General features: G+C 43.4%; 1 long non-coding RNA gene across 1 annotated transcript; it reads left to right on the forward strand.

The window, feature by feature from the left end:
- Nucleotides 1–14,559: 14,559 nt before the first annotated feature.
- On the forward strand, nt 14,560–17,474 carry LOC117749737. The gene is made up of 5 exons (XR_004611733.1): nt 14,560–14,638; nt 14,746–14,993; nt 15,139–15,243; nt 15,600–15,786; nt 17,362–17,474. It is a non-coding gene; the product is annotated as an uncharacterized LOC117749737 (long non-coding RNA).
- Nucleotides 17,475–18,747: the final 1,273 nt, after the last annotated feature.

An 18,747-nucleotide genomic window follows, 5' to 3' on the forward strand; every position in this document is an offset into this window, starting at 1 on the left:
TTGGGGGAGCGCAGCTGAGAACCCATTTACAGGCGTTCATGAATCATGCGATCAGAGATCTTTTCTGACGTTGATCTTCTGAAGTCTGTAAGAAAACAATTCAGAAGACACTTCAGAAAATGTTCGAGAATGAGGAACAATGTGTTTCTGAATTTATTTTCATTTTATTTTGGAGAGCGACAGGGAACGTCTCCGAGATCAACCGATCGATTGCGATCGACGGGTTGGCGACCACTGATATAGAGTAATACAAATTAGCTTCACCTTTTCCCAGCTGCAACATTTAAGTAATCAACATATGAATCATCAATAATTACAATACAGTGATATAATGTATACGGTGCACCACCGACGTCTTTACGTTTCTAACCGGTTCTTCCCACTCTGCAACACAACAGTTGAGAAACCAACCAGCTCCATAGTCCGAAACGTGAAGATGGCCAAGCCAGGGACCACAGTCACATGCATTCTGAAGCCAGAGAGGGGGACATTGAATCCTATTTAAAACTACTGGATAAAGTTAAACGTAAATACACTAAGATTGTAATACATGCGGTAATGACTCCCGAATTCTACGATGTATATAGCTGCATGTCGTCGAGGTGGTGCCCAGCAAACTGTGGGCTTCGTAGATAATTGGCAGACTTTGAGATAAACCTTGTCTGATTAGGAGTGATGGCATTCATCCCACTTTGAATGGAGCGGATCTCATTCCTGCAAACATGACCAAGTTGATTAATGGATTAATCCATGACAACAAGTGTCCATTGGACCTGGAGGTGTCTGATGCCTGGTGAACCGGCTGATGCACCCCGCCCCCCCTCCTCTCTACCTCCTTCTGTTTCATGGATTGGAGTTCCATTCATACATTGTCATATTCATGTAATGTGTTTATGTAACTTTGTAAATGCTGTTCATTCTGAACACATGACATCTATTGCATCTGTCCATCCGGGGAGAGGGATCCTCCTCTGTTGCTCTCCTGAAGGTTTCTTCCCTTTTTTCCCTGTGAAAGGTTTTCCTGATCCGATGTGAGGTCCTGGGACAGGGATGTCGTATGTGTACAGATTGTAAAGCCCTCTGAGGCAAATTTGTAATTTGTGATAATGGGCTATACAAAATAAACTGAATTGAACAAAGAGTTCAGACCAGGAAGCAGAAGCATGGTCTTACACCCTTCTCTGCACTTCCATTCGAGCAGTTACCCACCCAAAACTCAATAGAGACTGTAGTGTCTGTCCCACGGCCACTTCAATTAATGAAATCAAATGTAACCAGAAGAGGAGTCATACAACATAACCTCATGAAAAATAACCTCCTCTTGCTTACCCTCCAGGTAAAGTTCAGCTCACTCCATATGACATAGTCACTGTAGGAAAAATATCACAAGGCCAGCTCCTAATTGGAGCCAGTGGAGCCGACTTGAATGACATGTTTTGATATAACTAGACAAATCCCTCTTCACAAGGCCAAAAAACCCACCTGAGAACATAGTTGTACGTCTTTCAAACCCCTAAATGCCCCTGATTAATCGTGCGACGTCCTTAGCACCTCTTCCTGGAATTCTGATGGGACCACATACTGAAAAACAGTATTACCCACAAAGTTCTCTCCATGTGGCATTCATTTTCTCACCAACACCTTACAGCACTTATCCCATCGACCCTACTTGGTTGAACAGCTCTCTAAGTACAGGATCAGCCCGTTGCACTTCCGGCAAGTCGCTGCGGGAAACAGACAAGAAGGCCCAAGCCGTCTGTGATAATCTGCTCAACCTCAGGTTCTGCCTCTCCATGCCACATAGCAAGCTGTAAAAACTGCGCACTCTCCTCAGGTATTTTTGTAATGGAGGGAAAAGATGTAACTATAGGAGGTGGCGGACTGTCGGCCAGCCAGGTCATTTCCAGAAATGATATTGTTAGGTTGTAGTGGATTTTATATATATTTGCACATGTAGATAAGAGAAGTTTATGTTTTAAATTAATACATAAAGGAAGATATGATAATTAATTTGGGATATTATGAGGAATATTCTGGAGGAATGTATTATGAAACATAAGAGAGGATCACTGTTTTATTATTCTGTTTTAATGACAAATGTAATGATTAACTGTATGATGCATGAGAATGAATGAATGTTTTATTGTTTAGACAATAGTTAAAATGGATGCCGATTGAAACCTAATGTGTTGCTTTTATTCGGAAGGCAGGATAATAGGGTTTTATTGTGAAGGGGAACTTCCTGTCCTTGACCGGAAGAGTGAGCTTTGACCTCGCCTGTTTACTAATTGGCGTAGCGAACAGAATGGCGGCATCCTTTGAACTGACCAATGGAACTAACCTTTAGGTGTGAATTCATTTGCATGACCATACTAACGACCGAGCATTTGTTCTGGGGACATGGTTCTACTGGTCTGGAGACTCGAGACAGCCCCGGTCTGTGGCTCCCTGGGAGCTGCACTCCGTCTGTGGAGAGTTCCTCCTTTCTGGCCCCACGATCGTGAACGCTACATGAGTATTATCTTTGCCATTAAATATTGTTAAACTTTAACTCGAATCCTGAATTTCCTGCGGCCACGGGACCCGGAGCTTTGAACACGAATCTTACAATATCCATACAGTACCTAATTGGCAATGCAGGATGTACACCCATGGCCATTTCACCCTGAACCACACCACAGTCGAGCTTATGCAGTACATTTAAACCCATTCCCAGCATTAGAAAGTACTCCCCAGTTTTAGTACCCTGAGTAAAGGCAGCACAGGACTCACAATGAATGTATCCCTGTATCTCTACGTATTTTTACCGGAACCTTGACATTACTCCCAGGCAGTGACACATGGCTGGTAGACGCAAAACCTGAGAAAGCCAACTGTTTCAAGCTGCAATCCCTTCCAGATTCTACCTGCTGACTGACATTTTGTTCCGGAACAGCCAGTGCGACAGGGCATGCACTTCTGTACCCACTGTTGGAACTTGTCTTAACAAGGGATTCAAAATGCCTTCCAATGTCCCCTGCCCTTTCAGTAATGCCATTGGTCACAAGCCTCAACCTGCTTCTATATATTTCTTATATACGTAGCATTGTGACTGGGAACAGAATCTTGAAACTGCTCCATATGGGTTACTTTGTGGAACTTCATACTCTTCTGCTCCATGAGCCTCAACCGGTATGTGTGTATCTGCTGTAATAGTGACAATAAATTTCTCATTGAAAACAAAACTAGAACTGAAAAGGGAAACGATAGCATTCAAATACCTGTATCGGAAAACTTGACACTGAAAATGGTTCCACTGAAATATAGAACAGTCATTAAACATGAACTTATAGATTGATTTTTTAACACAATCCTATGATTTTTTGCTAACCAATTACTAGAGATCAACGTAGTTATTTAACTATATGAGAATTCTGATAACTTAGAATACACCAAAAAGAAGGTTCACAGTCTTCTCCTCGTGTCTCTTTTTTGTCTCCTTTCTCTGGCTGCAGTTAGCTGAGAGAGAAATGCAAGTGGACTCAATATCATTGCAGCTTTCTTCTCCCTCGTCCTGATGGACGAGGGAGAAGAAAGCTCTTCCTGCTCGTCCTGCCTGTCATTGGATTTTCAGCAGTTTTGGAGCTCTGTCCCTGCAGCTGTTCTAATTCTCGTTACTCCCTCACACTGAAACCTGAAGCTTGATGTGCAGTGACACCTCTGTCAGACCCACAGGCAAGTCCTAAGAAGTAAAGAAAGGTGCAAGACACACCAAATACATTGACCTGTGTGCTCCATTCATTACCACAGACAACCATACCATATGGTGCAGCATGTCTACATAAGCCCCAGTGCAAGACGCTACCAGGTGTGTGGCTGGTGAGGCTCTCGAGTCTGATTTACAAATATATGAACAATTAAATAACCATTCAATTGGCAGCGTGCACATTAACTACTGAATGTATTTCATATCAGCATTCTTTACACACATAGGTAAGCTACATATTTGATTCCTCCAAGTTATAACAGCTCAGAGGAAGAGCACATTTCAATTCAATTCAGTTTATTTTGTATAGCCCAATATCACAAATTACAAATTTGCCTCAGAGGGCTTTACAAAAACTCCCCAAAAATAACCTGACAGGGAAAAAAGGGAAGAAACCTTCAGGAGAGCAACAGAGGAGGATCCCTCTCCCCGGATGGACAGATGCAATAGATGTCATGTGTACAGAATGAACAGCATTTACAAAGTTACATAAACACATTACATGAATATGACAATGTATGAATGGAACTCCAATCCATGAAACAGAAGGAGGTAGTGACAAGGTTGTGCTGAGGATGGAGCCGATGCTAGTGCTGCTCAGAGGGCGGTGCCTCATGTTGGTTAGTCATCTGAAGGACTCGTCCTGGCTGAGGCAGAGCAGCTGAATGGAGATTCAAGAAACAGTAAACATTAGTTATTTGGTGGAGACAGACGGCTGCTGCTCTCTTACTCAAGTGTGTCTCTTCTTCTCCTTCTGTCCCTGTCTTTGCACACAGTGTAGACCAGGGGTGGGCAAACTTTTTGGCTCAGGAGCCACATTGACTTTTAAAATTTGACAGATGGGCCGGGCCAGTATCAGATGATGGAGAGCAGGGGCATTTGTAGGATTCCAAGAAAGGGGGGGCTAAGCCCCAAGGGGAGTGTCACCCTGGTGAATGTGTGCGCGGTAACACTCGTTAACTACCGATAGACACATTCTGTAACTACCTGGACTTACAGGTAAACCTGAATGTAAGCAGATAACAATCGTGGTATGCGGTACATTACGGTGAGCTTGCCTGTGAGGGGAGGGGTGTGGGGGGGATGTGGACGTGAGCAGCAAGCAGCAGACTGGACACGCCAACAGAAAGCATGGCATGGAGCGCGGTGACGCTTCTCCGTTCCCGACTTGAGTTTCCTGAAACACGATGACGACAACAGACCAGCATCGATGTTTCTTAATGCTCATTTATTGCTCCGCGCTCTTTCAGGCTGTTTGTTTTTACCCCCAACAGTCAGAATCACTTTAAGTGCTGCTGACATTGTGTAATATAAATTGGCACACAGTAGTTTTCCGCCTGAATATTTTTGTGAAATAGATGCCTGCAGATGATTATAGCTGGGACTTATGGTCTGGAAAACACAATGGGAGCATAGAAAAAAGTAAAAAGTAGATTATGATTTCACAGAAAATGAAGATTTCACACATGTTTTACTAAGGGTATGTTTAGGCGTTTTCCAATAAAAGCCATTTGGAGACTCCATTTTAGGCCCTAATGAAAGGTGAAACAGAGGTATCATATACACATTCACTATTGCACTATTGCTGACACAAAGGAACTGAAGCATAAACACATTAGTGTTTTTTCCCCGAATTGAAACCAAATTGTGTGCAAAATGAACCAAAATCGACAGGTTGCAATTACGCAGTGAAATTGCGGGTTTATTCACTTATCACAGGAGGGACATCGTTGTTTTCGTCTTTTCATTGGCTATCCAGCGTCATTGGACAAATCCGACTTTGTGGGCGCGCGCTAGACGAAAGAAGTTGATCAGCCCTCTTCTTCTTCGCTGACTCTGGTTGGCTAATGTGGGTTTAGAAGAGGATATCTTGCTCCTATTGGCTTACATTTGATGTCAATCGAAAGGTTAGAGTCCAACGAACAGTTTGATATCCGGGTTGTAAAGGTGCGCGGCTTTTACAGCTACTTTCTGAAATATTTTGTCATATCTGCCAGCTGATTTGAAATGATGCAACGCCAGTTTGTGGATATTTCTGGATGTAATCACGTGTTTTGGACAAAATCTTTCACTGAATTGGATCGTATGGACCTTTTTACGATGTAACAAGGCCGTTTTTATTGGAATGTGATGACCTGTGGCTCAAAACGAAGCTTCATCGGTGAGTCGACTTGATTTTAAAAACATTTGTTTGTTTGTTGTCTGACAAAAACGTTGACTGTAGCTGCTGTGGTGGTCCGATCTTGAAATGGAAGTGGATAGTTAGAATCACAAGAATCTTAGGTTTCCAGAAACATACAACACTAGTACCTAACTGTAAATAAATGGACGTTGATCTCCAGCGCACAGTTGGCTGGCCCGCCCACGGGCCACCGGAAAAAAGTAGAAAAAACGTCTGATTGACATTATCTGCACCATCATATTGCATATTTGTAATCAAGTACGTGTTATACTAGTAACACAAATGTGATAGTTAATTATTTGTGTTATACGTTACCTTCTGATAGAGAGCGTGCCACTTCTTCTGCCTTGGGGCTGGTCTATTGCCACCTCGAGAAGGCCAAACGCCCTCAGCCTTGCCATCCACTCTTTATCACTCATGCACTGTAAAAAAAGTATGTATATTTTACAATGAAAAACTGTTAAATCCCAACAGTAATAGACCGTTAATTCAAAATAGGTAATATTCCATTTCTACCACATTGAAACACCGTAATGTAAGAATGTATTTTTACTGTTAATTGTACTAAATAGTGCACTAATAACGGAAATACACTCGAATATTGAGTACCTGTTTCCTACTCAATATCGTAATTTTTACATTCATAACTTGTTTTAAATACATTCTGTCACGTACGGACTACTGTCCTGACAACCGAATTATAACGTATTATGAATATAACAGCCAGCCCTGTAATTTTCACATTTATTATTTGTAAAAAATTTGTCACTACTAAATGTACTAACGATTGGACTGATTACAGTAATACAGCGTGATATATATAACAGCCAACACCGTAATTTTTACAAATTATATTTGTAAAACATACATTTTGTCACTGTTAAATGTACGAACCACTGGGCTCATAACGGAAATATACTGGGAGATACATTTAAAACACTGTAATTTTTGCATTTATTCTTTGTAAATAATAAATGTTGTCACTGTTTCAACACAAACACAAATGTAACCAACAAATAATACAAAAGGCTTCAACAGTGGAAACCCATAACTGGCGGAGTACAAGCAGTACTCCACCAGGAAATCCTCATCTTCAGTGGTGAGCAGTGTCCTCTAACCCAGGACACAGTCAGAGGACAGCCTTCCACTGACTCAGGCTGGACTTCGGGACCCCAAACTGCTGGGCTGTCTGCCGTAGAGTGAGCCTGCCTGCTTTCACCTCCTGTAGGGCCTGCATCATGGCCTCCTGGGACCACTTCCTTTCTTCCTCTCCGTCTTCCTCTTCCGGATTTGCCGGATGTTTGGCATCTTCAAAAAAACATTAATTTTGGCAGTCAGAAATTAAATTCAAAATTAGTTTTAAATGTCTAAATAAGGTTGATTAATTCTATAAATTGCCAGATCACCATGTATAGACACATGCATATTTACCACATGCATATACATATATGTATATATATTTACCTTAAACTATTGCAGATTTACAAGATTTTTCTCTATCCATCTTTTCTTTTCTTGGTCCTCCTGTAAAGGAAAACACTCTCACACAGACACACGTTACCTACCTTTCTTTTCTCCTTCTTCCTATCTTTCTTTTCTGCTTCTTTCTACTCTTTTCTGCCTCTTTTCTCCTTGTTGCTGTCTTTTTTTGCTTTTCTGCTTCTTTTCTCCTTGTTGCTGTCTTTTTGCTTTTCTGCTTCTTCCTATCTTTCTTTTCTGCTTCTTTCTACTCTTTTGGAGGTCCGAGTTTTAGGGTTCTGTGGCAGCAGTGGAGAACTGAAAAAGGTTGTTTCAATTCTCTGAAGCAATGGTGGGATGTCGGGAAAGCACAAACCTGTGTGTTCTGCCAGCAGTAGACCGCAAACACCACCACTAGAATTAAGTCTGCTGTCAAAGACCTGGAAGCCAACATAAAGAGCATCGAGGAAGGATTCCAGAGAGACCCGGATCCCAGTGCGAGTCGACTGCTGAAGGAGAGGAGGTCGGAGTTGAGCTCCTTCCTGCATGAGAGGGTGAAGGGAGCCCTAGTTAGGTCTCGTGTTCTCCAACTGAAGGACATGGATGCCCCAACCTCGTTTTTTTTCAATCTGGAGAAATCGACGGTGCAAAGGAAGCGAATGGCCTGCCTGAAGCTCCCAGGAGGCAGGGTAACCACTGACCAAGGAGAGATGAGAACCCATGCTGTGGATTTCTACGCTTCTCTGTTTGGGGAAGAGCAATGCTGTGAGGAGAGCCGTAAGGAGCTCCTGGAGGGTCTTCCACAGCTCAGTCCTTCAGAGAGGACGGCGCTGGATGGAGAGCTAACCCTGGAGGAGTTGACGACTGCAGTGAAGCAGATGTCTTCAGGAAAGACTCCGGGAATTGACTGCCTCTCCACGGACTTCTTTAAACAATTCTGGGACAGCATTGGTTCTGACTTACATTGTGTGTTGGTGGAATGTTTTCAAACAGGATCACTACCTGTTTCCTGCCAGCGGGCGGTCCTCTCCTTGCTGCCCAAGAAGGGCGACTTGGCTCTTCTTAAGAACTGGAGACCAGTGGCCCTGCTTTGTACAGACTATAAGGTGCTTTCCAGAGCCTTGTCCAACAGACTAAGAGACTACCTGGAAGTAGTTGTAGAAAGTGACCAAACGTACTGTATCCCAGAGAGAACAGTCATGGACAAAAATGTTCTAATGCATGATGTGCTTGATGTGTGTAAATCCCATGATGTAGATGTTGGCATTGTTTCACTGGATCAAGAGAAGGCTTTTGACAGGGTTAACCACACTTACCTGTTCTCTGCACTTAGGGCTTTTGGGTTTGGTGAGTTTTTTTTGGCTTGGGTGGGTTTTACATTACATTACATGTCATTTAGCTGACGCTTTTATCCAAAGCGACTTACAATGCATTGTTGTACAAGGGTGCTGAATGTATGGTGAAGATGGGAGCTGGGCTGAGTCGACCGATCCCTGTACGGTGGGGGATAAGGCAGGGTTGTCCTATCTCAGGGCAGCTGTACAGCCTTGCTTTTGAGCCGCTGTTGTGCATGTTGAGAAGTCAACTCGCTGGATTTTCACTGCTTGGGTCTTCCAGTCTTTGTCGTCCCCTCGCTGTGTCTACGTATGCTGATGATGTAAACATCTTCATCAGGGACCAGGGAGAGGTTCACTGTCTGAGGGATACTCTGTCTCTTTATGAGAAGGCTTCATCTGCACGGGTGAACTGGGAAAAATCTGAAGCTTTGTTGGTGGGACAGTGGAGACAGCAGATTGTGCCTCACCTGCCTGCAGGGCTTCAGAGGGGGAAAGAGGGATTAAAGGTGTTGGGTGTGTTTTTAGGCTCTGAGGAGTATCAGAAAAGGAACTGGGTGGGAGTTAAGGAGAAGGTATGTGCTCGGTTCTCTAGGTGGAGATGGTTACTGCCCCAGCTGTCATATAGGGGAAGAGTTCTGGTTGCTAATAATTTGGTTGCCTCGACTCTTTGGCACAGGCTCATTGCGCTGACACCACCAAGTGGCCTCATGACAGAGATACAGAAGTCTGTTGTGGACTTCTTCTGGTCTGGCCGGCACTGGGTTCGTGCGGCAGATCTCTATCTGCCGGTGGCAGAGGGGGGGGGGGCAGGGTCTCATCGATATCCAGTCCAAGATTGCCTCTTTCAGACTTCGGACTACACAGAGGCTGCTCTATGGCTGTGGCCCCAGCTGGATAGATGCTGCTCGACTGCTACTGAGCCGGGCGGTTGGGGTATGATAAACAGCTTTTTCTCTTACAGCCTGAGGTAGTGGACCTGTCCGGTCTAACGCCGTTTTACAGCTCTGTTCTGCAGGCCTGGCATGTTCTTAACATCTCACGTGAAGCGGATGAGACTCCGGGCGTGTGGCTGCTGGAGGAACCTTTGTTTTTCAACAGTTTCATAAGGACTCAAACACTGCAGTCTGCCAGTATGCGAACGCGGCTGAGAGAAGCCGGTTGCACTAAAATGGGAGACTTGGTGAAGATGACATAAACAGTTTCAGGCATGGCCACCTTCAGGCAGAGCGCTAACATCACGTCTGTCAGGCTGACTGACAGGATGGTGGAGGAGGTCTGTGCCGCACTGCCGCGGCATCTAAGAGCTGCTGCAGGAAGTCGTGCTTTCTCTGACCGGTGGGAGGAAGGGATGGAGTGTTCAGTGTCCTCGGCTCTCAGGCCTTTTTGAACTTTTGAAGGGATGGTTTCAGGGTCTTAGAGAGGGTCTTTTCTTTCACTTTGTTTATTTTTGGGCCGAAATATTGCATAAATAAGAAGGCTGCCCACACACTGGTGAACTTTTTGTCTGGTTCTGCCAAGTTGGCCATCTGGTTGACACGGAAGAATCGGGCAAGGGGAGCGGTAGTGAGGATCCGGTGAGGGTTCTGAAGGGACTGCTGAAAGCTCGACTCAGGGTGGATCACGCCTATTACCAGGCTGTGGACAATGTACAGGTTTTCAGGGATAAATGGACTACTGGGAGCATGTTATGCTCAGTGGGTACTGGTGGTGAGCTGCTGGTACATTTTTGAATATTGGGATTTTTTGTTTTTGTTCTTTGGCTATATTTGTTTGTTGGTTTGTTCTTTGGTGATATTTGGTTGTATGTTTGTTTGACTTTTTATTTACTTGGTTTTCAAATGAAGCTGTAGAGCAGGGGTGGCCAACTAATCAGAGACTAAGAGCCACTTTTTTTCTGTGTTACTGCAAAGAGCCACATCATACACATGGGTACACATGAACATCATCTTTTAATCATGTATGCACGCATACACAGACCTCTGCTCAGCCAGATCTAATGAAAATAACCACACCAACATGATAATATCAGTAATTTTCAACAGTTAACATTGTGTGCACTGTCTCACACACACACAAACTCTCAGTTCAAGCAAGTCCACAAACAATAATAGAATAATTTGCAATAACATCTTTCTCTTACTATGCTGTTTAGTGAGACTTCTGGCATTCCTTATCTTGAACAATCCTCTTCAAATCTGGATTGTATTCTGTTGTTGCCACTCTAAGCAATTCTTTCAAATGAGTGTCAGTCAGAACAGATCGATGCTTTGATTTCACATGTTTCAGGGTAGAAAACACAGACTCGCAGACGTACGTTGACCCAAACATGGACAGTATCTTAAGCGCAGCTCGTTTGATGTTGGGGTATTTTTCAATTGGCACACTTTTCCAGAACTCAACAGTCCCTTCCCTTAAAACAGCTTTCAGTTGATGCTCCTCACAAAGGTCGATCATCTCCAACTCAGCCGCAGCCTCATCTGTGACGAGCGGGGCTTTCAAACAGTCTGTCTCCGCATTAAATGGGTCGACGAGGAACGTAATCTGTGGTCTTTTCAGTTGTAGATCACAGAACCGGGTCACAAAGCTTTCGTGCAGGTTTGCAACCAGTGTTGCATATCTGTCTCTTTTCTTTTTCAGGGTGGCGCTGGTGACTTGCTCACTGGCTTTTAGCAGAGTATGAAAATGTGTTAAATCTCCCTTTTGAATATGCGCCTCGAACAGCTTTAGTTTATTGACAAACGCAAACACACTTTGCACCAGGTCAGGCAGCATTTTTAACTTACCCTGCAGGGTCAGGTTCAGTCTGTCCAAGTGACACAGCATGTCGACTGAAAATGCCAGATCCATAATCCACTCGAGGTCTGAGAGCTCGGGATAGTCCTTGTCCTTCTCTTCCATGAACAGTTTCACAGCATCCAAAAGCTCAAAGAAGCGAGAGAATACCTTGCTTTTTGACAGCCACCTCACAGTGCAGTGCAGCTGCAGGTCACCTGGAAGCCCTTGGTCCAGCTCAGCGATGAGATTCCTGAATTGCCTGTGGTTAAGCGCATGTGTGCGGATGTAGTTGACGATTTCCATCACAGGCTTCATGACGTTGTTTAAATTCAATGATTTAGACACGAGTTGCTCCCTGTGGATGATGCAGTGGAAATTCCAAAAGTCGGGAAATGTTTGATCAGCTTTGCACAGCCCCACAAGCCCGTTCACGGATCCGATCATGGCTGGCGCTCCATCCGTGGCTATTGCAGTTAGTTTCGGTATGGGCAGATTTGCTTTTGCAAACGCAGCCATCATTGCTTCTTTCACATCTATGCCACGGGTTCTGTCTTTTAATGTCACAATATCAAGGAGTTCTTCTTTGATCATACATTCATTTGACACAGACCGTGCAAATATTGCCAACTGAGGCTTGTCTTGTATGTCACAACTCTCATCCAATGCCACACTAAAATACTCACATGCTTGAAGGTCAGAGTGCAACTGTGATTCAACAGCTGTATTAATATCCGATATTCTGCGTTCAACACTGTGGCGGGACAGTTGAACGTCTGATACGCTCCATTTTAGTTTGTCGTCTCCAGGAGCCAAGATTTCAAAGGCGTCAATGAGGCATTTTTTAATGAAGTCCCCTTCGTTGTATGGCTTTTTAGCCCGTGCTATGTTCCAAGCCAGCTGATATGATGCAAGCGTTACGGTCTCCGAGTGTTTCGTAAATTTTTGGAAAGACTGCACCTGCTTTTCTGCCTGGCTTTTCAAAGCGACCAACTTGTTCTTGCGAAGTTCAGTCCCTTTTGGAAATTCCTGTTCGATGTTAGGGTGGAGTGAGCTGAAGTGACGCTGAAGATTTGAAGCTTTGAAATGTGCTAATGCTGCGTGACATATAAGGCAGATCGGCTTGCCATTACGTTTAACAAAAAAATATAAACTCTCCCACTCTGGCAAAAACGTCCTGTGTTCTTCTTCATATTTTCGTTTGGCTGTGCTTTTTTTCCCTGCCATTTCAAGAGGTAACTTGACGGAAATTGTTTACAACACAAATGATGTCACACCAAAGATTCTCTCGTCGCTCGTTTGACGTCACTCAAACAGGTTTACATGGTCAGTGTGCCATCTAGCTGTAGGGGGAGTGAATGACAGCGCCAGCCAAGCATTTTTGACGCATGTCATGTGACAGCTCCTGAAGAGCCGCATAAAACTAGTTAAAGAGCCGCATGAGGCTCGCGAGCCGCGGGTTGGCCAGGCCTGCTGTAGAGTGTTTTGGCTGTTCTTGCGATAGTGGAATAAAGGACTCTTTAAACCTCAACCTCTCCTTGTTGCTTTCTTGTTGCTGTCTTTTTTTGCTTTTCTGCTTCCTTTCTCCTTGTTGCTTTCTTTTCTTCTTGTTGCTGTCTTTTTGCTTTTCTGCTTCTTCCTATCTTTCTTTTCTGCTTCTTTCTACTCTTTTCTGCTTCTTTTCTCCTTGTTGCTTTCTTTTCTTCTTGTTGCTTTTCTGCTTCTTCCTAACTTTTTTTTCTGCTTATTTCTACTCTTTTCTGCTTCTTTTCTCCTTGTTGCTTTCTTTTCTTCTTGTTGCTGTCTTTTTTTTGCTTTTCTGCTTCTTTTCTCTTTCCTATCTTTCTTTTCTGCTTCTTTCTACTCTTTTCTGCTTATTTTCTCCTTCCTATCTTTCTTTTCTGCTTCCTCTTTTTTCTTCCTTCACTCTGTCTTTTCAGGCAGGAACATGATCCACACAAGAGAGAAATTTACTTAACAATATTACATTTTATGAACTTTATATATAACCTAGCACTGTATTATATTGGAGGTGTATCTACACAGACAACATTTCTAAGAGCCACTGCTGACTTTCAACAAATGTACAAACAGTCTCTCAAACACACACACACCAACATTATTTGCACAATTTAATAGTAAGATCATTTTGCATGAATATACTTGATGCTGACGCAACATTTTTATTTATTTTTTCATCCGTCAAACATTTCTGCCAGCCCCCTCCCTCCCCTCGACAACAGTCTACGTCACACATGATGGCATATTTTCATTGGCTAGTGTAAAGCTAGCGACAAAATGGATTCATACGCTAGCTCATATTAGCAGTACGATGAAAATACAGAAATACTTTTTAAGAGTAAAGATCGTCGCCCGAGTGTTCTTACTGCTTTCTCTTATCAAAGTAACTTTCCTGTATTATTTAGACATGTAAACGTCCATATATCTTAATGAAATTTGACAAGTAGATTCTTTGATATGTATAAAATAATTCCACTTACACTTTAATCGCGATCGCCGAAGAAAAATGCCGGGAAAAAGATCGGAAACAGCGTCACGTCGGTTTAGTCCAGATCAGGCCAATCATAGCTTTTGCTGTCCAGGTCAGGCCACCGTTACGCTAGCTGTCTAATAATTGAGTGTGTTCACGTTTCTTTAACATCGTTGATTTAACGGAGGTTATATGTTTCTGTGTGGAACATTAGCTTACTTTACCACAGGTTAGCTAAGGCAATGTTTAGTTAAAGCTAGCGTTATAGGTTAGGTTAATTAACGTTACTGTGGACACCGAGGGGTGCTACAAACTTCATCTAATAACCACGTTTTTATTGAAGTGCTTTGAAGCCGGTCCCAAGCAGACATGTGTAACGTTAGATATGGAGCTTTAAAGCTCATTTATACCGGAGCGGTCACGTGGACAGCAGTCCGGAGAGTCACGTTAACAGACAGCAGACATGTCTGTTGCGTGTCTGTCCGGACATGTTCAGACATGTCTGCTGTCTGTTAACTTGGCTGTCCGGACTGCTATTCACGTGACCTCTTACAACTGCTCTCAGGAGTTATATGAACGCCAGTGTGAAGACACAAAACAGCTAACAGCTCATGAGAAGGAGCTTCGTGTGGAAGGACACCGTGAGCTGTCCAGTGAGTGGATGTAAATGAGAGTCAATGTTTAAATTGATGTAGAGATAATTAAGAATACTTACTTTTATCTTGTAAAATGTAATTAATTTGCTCCTGTCACCTTTCAGACATTGTAATCCAACTTGGTTCGTGGACTTGGATGGGAACAACTTTCTGACCTTAATGACACCCAGGAAAAAGGTGAGATTCTAATCCATTTAAATGCCAAAAGCAAGCAGTTTTTGTTTTTAAAGATGTTTATTTTATTTTATTCGTGTTGGAGAGAGAGAAGCACCACAGTGGAGCGAGAGGGGATGATCTGCAGCAAAGGGACCACCGGAAATCAAACCTTGGCCGCTACGATAACATGTGGCATGTGAGTGTGAATTTAGCCTTTTTATTTTCATTTACAACTTTTGCATTGAAAAGAGTAAAAGTTGATAATTGAGATGATTTTGTTTATTACCGAAGAGGATGCATGTCCTCCCCTCGTCCTTTATTCCCTTACTCTTTCTTTTTAGGTGTGATTACGACTTCCAGCATGGACCTTCACATGGACCTCATCACCTTCTTTGTTGTTCTTCTAACCCATGAATGGATACAAGTTTTGTCAGGGATAAACAGTGGTAAGTTGTAGTAAAGTTCAGTGTGTGTGTGTGTGTGTTAATTTAACAACAGAAAGCTTTAGGCTCATCTATTTTTGTAAGCACTCTATCCATTTCATGTTCAAACAGTGTATGCATGTTACATAACTTTGACTTAACATATGGCTAATTTTATTATGTATTTTACATTTTTGATGGACTATACTATTGACTGGCATTTTTATGAAAATATTTTATTCTACTCTTTTTTTCAACATTTTGTACATTTATTATTATTTTATTGTTAGAACCACTTTGTAACAGTGTAAGTGATATTTAAAATTATATTATTGTTGTTACTGTTAATCTTCTCTATTTTGTCTTTTTTCTGGCTGTAGAGAGAATCATGTCAGCCCACAGTGGACAACCGTTAGACTTGTGAATCTTCAAGCAGTAATGATGACAACACCTGCCTTAAGTTCCAGTTTCCTGAACATCATGCCATGTCTGCTTGAGATTCTGTCCTACCTGTCTTCAGTCTGGACCCAATGACTCAGACACCAGTCTTGTCAAGGCTAAATTTAGGTAAGCGGTGGTATAGTTCAGTGTAGAAAATGATGGGTGCAAGCACAACTCAAACTTCACTCAATGGATCATCCTCGGGTCCATGGCCCGAGCCAACTGCTCATGCAAATATAGAAGATAGAAGGTTTGAACTGATATCCCCCTTAAATTTCGTTCCACGTATAGCAGTAACATTTAATTAATTCTAGGGCATATCCTCATGTGTACTATCTTTCCCAAAATCCACCTTTTACATTACATTGAGCTGGCGCTTTTATCCAAAGCGACTTACAATAAGTGCATTAAACCATGAGTCCAAACTCAGAACAACAAGAATCAAGCAAGTACAATTTCTTCAATAAAGTTAAACTACAAAGTGCTATCAGTAAGAGCCATCCATCCATTTTCAATACCGCTTATCCTCATTAGGGTCGCGGGGGCGCTGGAGCCTATCCCAGCTGACATAGGGCGAAGGCAGGGGACACCCTGGACAGGCCGCCAGTCCATCGAGGGCACATGTAGGGACATACAACCATTCACTCTCACATTCAGTAAGAGCCATTTAAGTGATACCAAAGTGCTACTACGGCACTACCTTCCCTATTCAAGGTATAGTCGAAAAGATGCGTTTTTAGTTTGCGACGGAAGATGTAGAGACTTTCTGCTGTCCTGATGTCAATGGGGAGCTCGTTACACCAATGAGGAGCCAGCACAGCAAACAGTTGTGACTTTGTTGAGTGTTTAGCTCGTAGTGATGGCGCTACAAGCCGATTGGCAGAAGCCGAGCGAAGTGAACGAGCTGGGGTGTACGGTTTGACCATGTCCTGGGTGTACGGTTTGACCATGTCCTGAGTGTGAGGTTAGACCATGTCCTGGATGTAGACTGGACCCGATCTGTTCGCAGCACGGTACGCAAGTACCAATGTTTTGAAGCGGATGCGGGCGGCCACCGGTAACCAGTGAAGGTCGCGGAGTAGTGTGGTTAAATTTCGGGAGGTTGAAGACCAGTCGAGCGGCGCAGTCTGGATGAGCTGTAGCGGTCGAATGGCATTAGCAGGTAGACCTGCCAGGAGGGAGTTACAGTAGTCTAGCTGTGAGGTGACCAGAGCCTGGACCAGAACCTGTGCCGCCTTCTGAGTGAGAAGAGGTCGTATTCTCCTGATGTTGTACAGCATGTACCTACAGGAGCGTAGGTTTGAAACTGTGTCTTTGCACACTGGTGGTCCGTACTATTAATTTAATGGTAAATGAAGGAGGGCATTGTTTGCCATCGGACTGGGTCTCCTCATTAACAAAAATCAAACTGAATGGCGGAGGCAGATATATTGGCTATTATACACTGAGTATTTCAGTTTTTCAAATCCACAACACAGACTACTGTAATCTACATTTAACACATTTTGATAATGCTGTTATGCTAAAATGTGTCCTTATTTAACATTCAACCTGACTTATTAATTTTGAATAACTATAAAGGTGACTTTATCATTGGAGCTCAGTTTAACACCAGAAGGCAGTGTATGTTCATCTATTTAGGCATCATGCTCAAGCACTGCATCAATCAAACTTTGCCTTTGCTTCGTTTTTTGGCGGCAGAGAGGATCACCTGATGGTCGACATACGAGTCTTCAAGCAGAACTTCCTGAACTTTCTGTCCGTGTGAGACTCTATACCATGTTGGGTGCCCTGCCCTCTTCAGTCAAGTCTGGACACAGCGACTCATTGCTCTTGATCAACTCGGGGCAAGTGGCTAATCTTTTCATGTTTATTCATGGGTTTACAGTAGAATGCTTTTTTTTTTTTTAAATGTACTGTAAACATGTTTATAACATAGCTGTTATTTCTAAAGCAAATAACCGTAAACAGGTTTATGATATATCCGTTTTTTTAATCGTAATTTACCATAAACAAAAACAGTTGAAATTGTGAATTTTACGGTTGCAAAAAACTACCGTAATGTAATATACGGTGTCACTTTATTTTATACGGTAACGCTCTGGCAACCCAGCTGCCGGTAATTCACCGTTAACTTTTCAATAAAGTACCGTAATATATTATACAGTTATACTGTATTTTTCACTGACAAATACTTTAATTAGGTTTACAGTAGAACTGCTGTTTTTACAAAAACATACCGTAATGTATTTTACGGTGTCACTTTATTTTTTACGGTAAAGCTCTGGCAACTCAGATGCCGGTATTTTACCATATACATAAAAAATGCCACCTTCGAGGTGTGGAAAGAACACATCACCCACCACATTATGGCAGCTAGACACGTCAAGCTTGTCATGTTCTATCTGCTGCTAATCAAACTTTTCACCTCCGTGTTTGGGGACCCAGCATGCAGCCATGGTCCAGTTGTTGTTTTCACAAGGGACCAGCTGTTAGCATTCCGGGACGCGGCGGTGCTACTACCCGTGGAGAGACCCGATGTTCCCCGTGAGTTGAGGAGGAAGAAACGGGGATGCCGGGCGGGGGCGGAACGTTGCGCCAGGAGAAGACGTTACAAACCCGTCCTACCCTCCATCATCATGGGAAACCTGAGGTCTCTCCCCAACAAGATGGACGAGCTAGCAACGCTAACTCGCCATCAGAGCGAATACCGGCAGTGTAGCCTCATGGTGTTCATGGAGACTTGGCTAACAGAGCTAATTCCGGACACGCACGCTACGCTGGACGGGTTCCGCATCATACGGGCGGACAGGACAATGGAGAGCGGTAAGAGGAAGGGAGGAGGACTGGCAGTGTTTGTTAATGATAGATGGTGTAACTCTGGGCACATCACTGTTAAAGAGCAGACCTGCACAACTGACATTGAGCTGTTAGCTGTTAGCATGAGGCCACACTATCTGCCAAGGGAATTCGCACATGTTATCATGGTGGCTGCGTACATCCCCCCCTCTGCTGACGCCGAAGCGGCCTGTGACGTCATCCACTCAGCGACGAGCAGGCTGCTGACACAACACCCCAATGCCCTCC

The sequence above is a fragment of the Cyclopterus lumpus genome, chromosome 20, assembly GCF_009769545.1.
Source record: "Cyclopterus lumpus isolate fCycLum1 chromosome 20, fCycLum1.pri, whole genome shotgun sequence".
NCBI lineage: Eukaryota > Metazoa > Chordata > Actinopteri > Perciformes > Cyclopteridae > Cyclopterus > Cyclopterus lumpus.